Here is a 10456-nt window from a genome sequence, read left to right as displayed (position 1 = left end):
TGAGAGAAAGACACAAAGAGCTAAGAGAGGAGAAGAGAGCTAGAACTGATGTCCTGCTTTGTTTGCTGGCAAATAAAGAAGATTTCTCTCTCATTCTGGTGTGTGCTGTCTGACTCCTGAAGCATCACAAATTCCTATCCCAATTCCTGCAACAGTGTTATCAAAATTGCTGGCAGACATTTTTAAAACACGGCAGCACCAGCGCCACCATTCAGAGTAGCAGCAGCAGGCAGGAAAGAGTGAGATTTCTTTCCTGCCCGTGCAGAGGCCACCAGGGCTCTTCAAGGGGAGAGGTGTAATGTGTAGTGGTGGTGGGCAACCAGGCAGAGCCTCTGGGCCCCCTAGAGCCTCTGGGCCCTCAGGCAGTGCCCGGTTGCCTGAATGGTCAGTCCACCCCTGATGTCAGCACTAGCTACTAAATTGAAAACCAGCAATTGTGTGTGCGGTCCAGTAGTGGAGTTGGCACTTATGTGTTTAGGCAGTTAAGTGCTGAATATCACACTTAGGCCCTGATGCTCAGAAGCAAATGTGGGTGCTAGAGGCCATTACTGATGGACAAGCACCCACGTTTGCCAGCACACCATGCTTAGAAGCAGGGGGAATGACGAGCATGTCAAGGGATAGTGCAACAAGCCTGCAAATGGATGCAGATGAGCTAATTCCCTATTCATCCCCAATGCTCAGGGAACAGCTGCCCAGCACAGCACACCAAACAAGGGTACTCTTGACACTGAAAACCCTACTCTAGCTTGGAGCTGGCATTAGGGTTCTCAGTGGGAAGGTCTGTCTGCTGGGAGGAATAGGGAAGGCAGGAAAAGGTGCCAAAACCAAACAAATCTTTTATCCTGGAGAGCACATAGAAATAAATAGGAGAAATAAACAGTGCTGAATCATTCTGGGACAGGTATTCTATTGTATGCCCCGATGCTCAAGAAACACAAACAGTGCCATACCATCTTGTCTCCTGCAGGTCTGTTTTATTTCCTTCTATCCCTGGTCGACACATCTTCCTCCTCCTTCTCCTCCTCTCTGGTACGCTGGGCATACGCTGAGGAGCTGTGCTTGATACACAACTCTTAAGCACATGCACCAGACACCATCCTCCCCCTTTATTTCTTAATGTTTGAAGCTAATAACATGCATATTATTTGCATAATATTAGCATTGAGCATTAGGAAGTAATTCCTCAGCACTGTTGTGGCATTATTTTCCAATGTTGTTTCATACAGCACTGGAGATGTGCGCATCTGTGCATTAGTCATGTAACATAACATAAGAGTAGCCATACTGGGTCAGGCCAATGGTCTATCTAGCCCAGTATCCTGTTTTCCAAACAGTGGCCAAGCCAGGTAACAAGTACCTGGCAGAAATCCAAATTGTTGCAATATTCCATACTACAAATCCCAGGGCAAGCAGTTGCTTCCCATGTCTTCCTCAATAGCAAACTATGGACTTTTCCTCCAGGACTTTGTCCAAATCTTTTTTAAACCCAGATACGCTAACCACTGTTACCACATCCTTTGACAAAGAGTTTCAGAGCTTAACTATTCGTTGAGTGAAAAAATATTTCCTCCTATTTGTTTTAAAAGAGAGATATGACAGATACCAACCTCAGATATTCAATGACAGTGCACAGACATGGCCCATAATGCCAAAATTGGCAGGCAAGCAGTGGTGTACCAAGGGGGGGGGGGGCGGTCCGCCCCGGGTGTCAGTGGGTGGGGGGGTGCTCCGTTCTCAGCCCGCTACTCTTCTCCTGCCACCACCCTGCCTTTCAAGAAAAATCGGCGAAGCAGCGTCGCAGGCAGCGCCTCGCGTCTGCCCTACTTGTAAAAAAAAAAAGCAAATCTCCTTCTGCTCGTCTTGACGTCTTCGTTGGGCCTTCCCTTACTATGTCTCGCCCTCCTCTGAGGTAACTTCCTATTTTCACGAGGGCGGGACATAGTAAGGGAAGGCCCGACGAAGACGTCATGACGAGAAGGAGATTTGCTTTTTTTTACAAGTAGGGCAGACGCGAGGTGCTGCCTGCGACACTGCTTCGCCGATTTTTCTTTAAAGGCAGGGTGGTGGCAGGTGAAGAGGGCTGTCTTCTCTCGACGGAGCTGGGGGGGTTCAGATGGGAGAAGGGGAGTGTCAGATGGGAGAATGGGACTGAGGGGGGTCTCGGGAGAAGGGAAAAGGAGGGGAGGGGGTGTTCAGAGGGGAGAAGGGGACTGGGGTGGGGTGTTCAGAGGGGAGAAGGGGGCTGAAACTGGGGTCTTAGAAGGGGCCATGCAAGAAAATGGGGGCCATGCCTGGGGCTGGTGAGAAAATGGGTCTGGGGCTGAAAAGGGGGTCCCTAATGCAAGGCATGTGGATGAAGGGGGCTGGAACTGGGGACTGAAAAGAAGGGTAGGGGTGATAAGGAGGCTAGTATTGGAACTGGGGGGCTGAAAAGGGGCAGGGGCTGAAACTGTGGGGACTGGGGGCTGAAAAGGGGACAGGGAGAAGTGGCTGGGGCTGAGGCTCGGGACTGGTGAGAGAAAAGGGCTGGGGCTGAAACTGCGGACTGGTGGGATAGTGGGGCTGTCAAGGGGGGGCAGGTGGGAGATGTGGGCTGGGGCTAGAACTACGGGCAGGTGGGATAAGGGGGCTGGAACTGAAGGATGAAAAAAGAGGCAGAGAGAGAGAGGGGACATCCTGGATGGATGGGGGAGCGAGAGGGAGGGCAGACCCTGGATGGATGGGAGAGGGAGGGCAATGGTGGATTGAAGGGGCAGAGAGAAAGGGCAGACAGTGGAGTGGATGGAAGGGATAGAAAGGGCAGACAGTGAATGAAGGGGGAGAGAGAGGGCAGACAGGCAGATGGTGGATGGAAGGGGCAGAGATAGAGGGCAGATATGGATGGAAGATGCAGAGATAGAGGGCAGATGTGGATGGAAGGAGTAGGGAGAGAGGGCAGTCATTGAATGGAGGGGACAGCAGAGAGGGCAGACACTGGATGGCAGAGAGAGAATGAAGACAGATGCTGGATGGAAGGAAGACAGTGAAAAGAAGATGAGGAAAGCAGAAACCAGAGACAACAAACTGTAAATAAAATATATATTTTTGTTTTTTTAGTTTAAGATAAAGTAGTATTGTAGCTGTGTTAATAAATGTTTATAATAGAACATGTAAACAAGGTCATCTTTTTATTGGACTAATTTTAATACATTTTGACTAACTTTCGGAGAACAAAACCCCCGTCCTCAGGTCAGGATAGGATACTGTAACAGCACTATACTGTATTGACCTGAGGACGGAGGTTTTGGCCTCTGAAAGCTAAATGTGTTAGGCCAATAAAATGGTATTATTTTATTTTCTATATTTGTTTTATTTCTATTTGTTAATTTGTAAAGTGGTGATTGGTACTTGCTAGTTTTTTCAAATTTACATCTGCTGTCTTTATATTTTGCACAGTACCAGGGGACATTTTCTGTTTCTGTGGTGTTGCATTGTATGCAGAGTCTGGCATCTTGGGGGTTCAGTTTAATTTTTGTCTAAATAGAAAGTTTATTATTACTTATTCAATAGTGGATTAGGGTGTATCTGTGCTTGTGAAAACGACATGGCTTTCAGTTGGCATTGACTGTGCAGGATCTACGATCTGTACTGTTCTGTCTGGTTTCGTTTTACAATAGGTGAATTGATGTTCTAGTGCTCACTGTAGTGTTTAAGATGCTTTCCTTTTCCTTGTGTGACTCGTAGAAATGACTGCTTGTGGTATGGTAGAATTGCTCTATAGGTCCTGAGTGTTTTGTATTCTCGGCATGCCTAGTACTGGATTTTGGAGGGGGGTGTTAAAAAATGACCGGCCCCGGGTGTCAACTACCCTAGGTACGCCACTGCAGGCAAGAAAAAAAAAAACGCTGACCACCACTTGCTCAGTATTTAGGTAGTCCTGTATTGTTGATTTGTGTTTAAGTGCAGAAACCTGTTAGGCAGTGGCAGAGAAAAGAGAGAGCTTGATAGAGAGTGAATGAGATAGAGAGATTGAAGTACTAAATGTTCTTCAACTGACTTAATATTCCTAATGAACTGCATCATTATCTGTAGATAATTCAAGCATGTATGAATCTGCAACTGTATATGCATTCTAACTAGGTTATAAAAATTGTGACATGGTGAGGGAACTAGATATACTGTCTTTCTGTGATTACAATCAAACTGGTTTACAGACATGTACTTATTTTGTACCTTCTGCAATAGAGGGTTAAGTGACTTGTCTAGACTCACAAGTTGCTGCAGTGGGAATTGAACCTGGTTCTCAGGCCACTGCACTAACTATTAGGCTACTCCTACACTCAGATAATTATGTATGATCCAGAATTATCTGATCCCATAAGTCTTAATACAGCTCTGACAGTGTGGAATAACCTGTCCCAGCTGGTTGGAGTCCTTAATGTCTTGGGTCTTAGTTCAAATTCTCTTCAAAAAAGCCTATCCCACTGATCCAACATAAATCCCCACACCCAGCAACACAAGATAAACTATGATCGTACTGGACAATTTATTATCCTCGAACCCATGATGCCTGAAACACTTCTACCTATGACCATAACACAACCTTGTATTTGTTATCAACTGTAATGGCAATCGCCATTACGATACCTTGTTAGCCACATTGAGCCTGCAAATAGGTGGGAAAATGTGGGGTATAAATGTAACAAAAATAAATAAATCAAGATGTTAAGATTTCTCTGCATACCTGCCAGCACTCATCAGTGGACAGGAAATGTTAAGGTGAGATTCAGCAATATCGTATGTTCAATATTTCATAACATAAAAAAAACACTTAAATCTTGTTTTTCCTGTCTCTGACACTGATATAACAAACAGGGAGTAGCAGTAGGCAGGAGGACAAAGCCAAAATGTAAGTGCTGAAGCAGTAGGGCTGAGAGGACCCCAATTGCTGCTGAAGACCAAAGATGAACCAGTGTTAGGAACAGCACAGGTGACTGGCAGGGATCTCCAGGCCCTGTCAACCCAAAACCTGGAGGATCCCAACTGCCTTACTTGAGTGGGCCTTCTGGTACTGCTGGCACCTTCTGTGATGTCTCTCCTCTGGTTTCCACGTTTGTATTCTTTATTATTATTGTTATATTTTGCTTTTTGTTCACTGCATTGTAAAGGAAAGCAATGGTGATATGTAAGTTTTATGAACAAATTAATAAACTGTCTGCTGTATCTGGCTGCAGCAACAAAGAGGTAGATGAGAACGAGAGCATAGGGAATAGTGGGGAGAGTGGGGGCAGAAGAAATGAGCCAATGGTGGGGGAAGAAGAAAAGAGCCAGAGGTGGGGGAGGCAAAGGGTAGGGGGAGAAGAGAGGTAGAGGAATGGGTCAGAATGGAAAGCATGCAGGATAGAATTGGACCTTTTCTACAATCCACACAATTGTCCCCCATATACATCTGCTTGCCATTCCATGCCTCCCCATACATATTCTCATTCTCCCCTATACATACACTCCTACTCCCCATTCCATGCCGTCCCATATATATCCTCAATCCCCCATATTGTAATATATGGTAACATATATTAAATGTTTTTTTCCTGGGGCTCTGGGGGGGGGGGGGGGGGGGGGGGCTGTTCCAGGGTTTTGATGGATGCTGCTGGCTGGAAAAGGTTTAAAGTTAGTTTGGGAATTTTTAATGGAGTTAGCTGAAGAAAGTGTGAGATGTTTCTTAAATATGGTTTTATTTTTCAAGGAATAACCCATGATTAAGTGGGGATTGTACTATAAAATGTTCCTTGCTGTTTTGGGTACAAGTCAGGTTAAAATTTGACTTTAAAATTCTCTATATAGGAGTTTTGCAGTAACTTCTATGGGGAAGGGAGAGCAGCCAAAATTCTAAACAGATCAGAGAAAAAAAAAACCTGTCTTTCTCTGACAAGCTGATTGGTTGAGTGATGTCAGATGCCCTCCCGCGGGAGGTGGTGGAGAGGAAAACGGTAACGGAATTCAAACATGCGTGGGATAAACATAAAGGAATCCTGTTCAGAAGGAAAGGAGGAGCCAGCAGTGGGAGGCGGGGCTGGAGGTTGGGAGGCGGGGATAGTGCGGGGCAGACTTATACGGTCTGTGCCAGAGCCAGTGGTGGGAGGCGGGACTGGAGGTTGGGAGGCAGGGATAGCGCTGGGCAGACTTATACGGTCTATGCCAGAGCCGGTGGTTGGGAGGCGGGGCTAGTGCTGGGCAGACTTATACGGTCTGTGCCCTGAAGAGCACAGGTACAAATCAAAGTAGGGTATACACAAAAGTAGCACACATGAGTTGTCTTGTTGGGCAGACTGGATGGACCGTGCAGGTCTTTTTCTGCCGTCATCTACTATGTTACTATGTTCCTCTAGTGGGGGTGAGTTGCCAGGGAGACTGCTGAGCACGGTTGCCAGATGGGCGGTTTTCCGCAACCCGCCGCGGGAAACTTTTGCCCGCGGCGGGTTGTGGTTTTTTGGGCTCGTTTTATTTTTTTTTGTGCGGATTTTGGGGCGGTTTTTCGGCCGGCGGGAGGTGGGGCTAATGACGATAGAGGTGGGGTTTGTGACGTTTTGGGCGGGGTTTGGTGACATATTGGGCAGGGCGATGACGGTGGGGGCGGGGCTGATGACGGCGCGGGCGGGGCCGATGACGGAAGGGGTGGGGCTGATGACGGCGGGGGCGGGGTGATGACGGAAGGGGTGGGGTTGATGACGGAAGGGGCGGGGTTGTTGACGGCGGGGGTGGGGTGTGTGCGGTTTTTGGGCGGGTTTTGGGCTGTTTTATGTGGGAATTTTTTTTTTTTTTTTGGCAACCCTGCTGCTGAGTGAACTGAAGACAAGAGCAGGGAAGCCCTGAGAAAGAAAAAAACATATGGTGTGTGTATGTGTAATGTAAGAGAAAACAGTATATTTTATGAGTTTAAAGTGAAATGTGACATTGAAAAAGGGTACTTTGATATTGAAAGTGAGCTGAGGTGAGTGTGAAGGTGTTTCAGAGATAGAACTGGGTTCCAAGAGATAAAAAGTGAGTTACAATTTTGTGGCATGAGAGTCTGTATGCTAAGGTATTAAGGGCCAGATGCACTAAACCTTAACGACCCTTTACTGACCCTTAACGAAGAAATTTTCAACCGTAGCATGCATCAAAGGCCATTTTCCGACGAAGCTAACAGCTAACGAGACCGAAATGCAAACGAGAAACTACCATTGAAATGTTGACAATTCGGAATGCACTAACCATACTGACGATAGCAGCGAATCACTTACCGTCAGAAATTTAACGTGAGCTCAGACCTGTCGTTAAGGCCTGAGCTGTCATCTCCCCGCTGCCCCCTGCACCATGAAAAACCAAATTGCTGGCATGTTTAAAAAGAAAAGTGGCTCCCCGCTTATCTGTGCCTAAAATAAAAAAATGAAACAAACATAAAAAGGATCGGGAGGGGGCAAAGGCGCTCATCAGGAGCGTCCTGTATGGACAGCCTTGCCCCCCCCCACCCGAGGTCGCCGCTGCTCCCCGCTTCTCCCTGCATATGAAATAAAAGCTCAATATAAATCAAAACTTTTGCAGCGCCGGGCCCCCCTCCCTTCTTGTCTCTCCTCTTCTTTCTCACAACACTGCTCCACCTCCTGCCATGCTCCGCCTCCATGCCCCGCCCCCCTGAGTTCGTCGCCGCCGTTCCCCCCCTCCACCGGACCCCCCCCCCCGCCTTAATGGCCGGTGCAGCGCCTCTCACCTGTGTGTGAAGGCGCTGCATGGGTTAGAACAGATGATCGTCCATCGCTTCTGCCTCCACCGACATCTCTCTCCTACTTCCTGTGCCCGCCCACCTCTGACGTAAGTTAACTACGTAGGTAGCTTACGTTAGAGGTGGACGGGCACAGGAAGAAGGAAAGATACGTCGGTGGAGGCAGAAGCGATGGACGATCATCTGTTCCAACCCGTGCAGCGCCTTTACACAGAGGTGAGAGGCGCTGCACTGGCCATTAAGGCGGAGGGGGGAAAGCGGCGATGATGAACTCAGGGGGGCGGGGCACTGAGGCGGAGCATGGCAAGAGGTGGAGCAGTGTTGTGAGAAAGAAGAAGAGAGACAGGAAGGGAGGGGGGCCCGGCGCTGCAAAAGTTTTGATTTGTATTGAGCTTTTATTTCATATGCAGGGAGAAGTGGGGAGCAGCGGCGACCTCGGGCGGGAGGGGGAGCAAGGCCGTCCATACAGGACACTCCTGATGAGCGCCTTTGCCCCCTCCTGATCCTTTTTATGTTTGTTTCATTTTTTATTTTAGGCACAGGGAAGTGGGGAGCCACGTGTTTTTTTGTTGTTGCTGTTTTGGACGTTTGTGGCATGCGCAGAGCAGCCAGCATAACGCTTGGCTGCTCTGCGCATGCTTTAGGGGCCGATTACCAACGGGGATTACGAATCTTTGATACATTGTACTTTTCAATACCGCACCGAACATGTGCGACTTGTTTTTTTGGTGCATGCTTCATTTTTTCAAATTCGTTAAGGACTTTAACGTTTTAGATTTTTTTATGTATGGTTGATGCATCTGGGCCTAAGTGGACACATGACTGCCTACTCTTTTTAGAATAGGGAAAAACAGTTGAGACACAGGAGTGTGGGAGACTGTGATTTCTGCTGGTAGTTATACTAAGTGAGAGAAACTATAAGAGTGTCAGGGAAAGAAATGTGCTAGAATTTAAAGGGGGATTAAGGGGAAATTGAAGGTGAATCTGTTATTTGGAGAAAGAAGCTATTAGGCTGAGTCTGTGGAAAAGGTGTGTTGTTTGTGAGTGCTCTGAGTTCAGTGCAAGGTTTGTCAGGTGGCAGATTAAACACTGCTTCTGTATGAATGTGCTGTATTCTCCAGATTGATCTGATAGCTGTGCAGGGAAATGTTATGTTTTTATGTGAAGTCTATGAGATGGAATGTTGTATTACTATTTGAATATGGAATGGGTTACTGTGTGAGATCCCTGAATGCAGTGCAAAAGCCTTCTTCTGCAACAGTTTATAATAGGGAATTAACAATGAGAAATCGGCTGTGAAGTGAGTACTCCTTTAACTTATTTTATTTCAATTAGAGAGTGTGGCCACAGTATTGAGAACTGATTAATTGTCACCAGTTCCTGGACAAGCAGGGAGTTTAAGCTTTTGCTTCCCTGATTATTTTCTTTATAAGTGAGGTGTAGGAAGAAGAAATCTGGGGGAGTCATCCTCTGAAGGGTTCCAGATGAGCTCCAACGCAAGAAAGACATCACCTAAATAAATTCAACTACAGCTAAGTGACATTGCCAAGGGTGTTGAAAGGAATATATATTTTTTTACAACATTTTAAGGGAAAACTAAAGAACAGAACAACATCAAATATAAAAAAAAATCCATGTTTTTCTGACTTGCCTAAGTGTTCTGGGTTCAAGTGAGATCCCTGCAGAAACATCCATAATACCCATAAAGACTCAAATTCTGATATCAATAGCAAGGAAAGAGTATTAAAACAAATATCTGATTTTGATTAAAAGACAATTTAAATATTTATCTGAAAAGGTTCTTTTCTGCCTTTTTAGGTGATTTTTGTTGAAAGAAACAGAAAAAGTTAAGGGTGTACATGTAGTTCTACATTTGAATGTTGAATATGTTATTGCAGTGCTATTAAGCCACACACTAATTGTGAATTTGAGTTTATTTGAATGAAAGTTTGTTTGCATTTGTATTCAATAAAGAAAAAGATAATTTGCAAATCTGAAGGTGCGGTTCTTCCAGTTCAGGAACAAATCCTAAATTTAGCTTCTTTTCCTCCTTTATTCTTTGAGAGTAAAGGACGAGGTTAGTTTATTTGTTCCACTCCCTCGGCTGTGAGTGTGTGTTCCCTGGATATTCGCCACGACTACAACAACAGGTATCTGGGAACACATCACTACAGTCCAGCCGAGAGGGGTGGTAACAGTATACAAACACTCCTACTCCATATTTCATGCCTCCCCACAGACATCCTCAATCCCCCCAATACATACACTTCTGCTCTCCATTCCATGTCTCCCCACACACATCCTCAATCCCCCCCCCTATACATGCACTGCTACTCCCCCATTCCATGCCTTCCCATTCTCCTACTCCCTCATTCCATGCCTCCCCACACATATCATCAATCCCCCATATACATACACTCCTACTCCACAATTTTATGCCTTCCCATTCACATCTTTATTCCTCCTTACATATATTCCTGCTCCTTCATTCCATGCCTCCCCACACACATCCTCAATTCCCCATAGGAATACATGCCTACTCCCCATTCCATGCCTCCCCACACACATCCCTAATCCCCATATACATAGACTCCTCCCTCATTCAATAACTCCCCACACATATCCTCATTCTACCATATTCATACACTCCCCTACTCCTCCATTCCATTCCATTCCCCCCTAAACATACACTCCAACTCCTCCATTCCATGC

This window comes from Microcaecilia unicolor, chromosome 4, assembly GCF_901765095.1.
Source record: "Microcaecilia unicolor chromosome 4, aMicUni1.1, whole genome shotgun sequence".
NCBI lineage: Eukaryota > Metazoa > Chordata > Amphibia > Gymnophiona > Siphonopidae > Microcaecilia > Microcaecilia unicolor.
Note: the sequence above shows the minus strand (reverse complement) of the source record.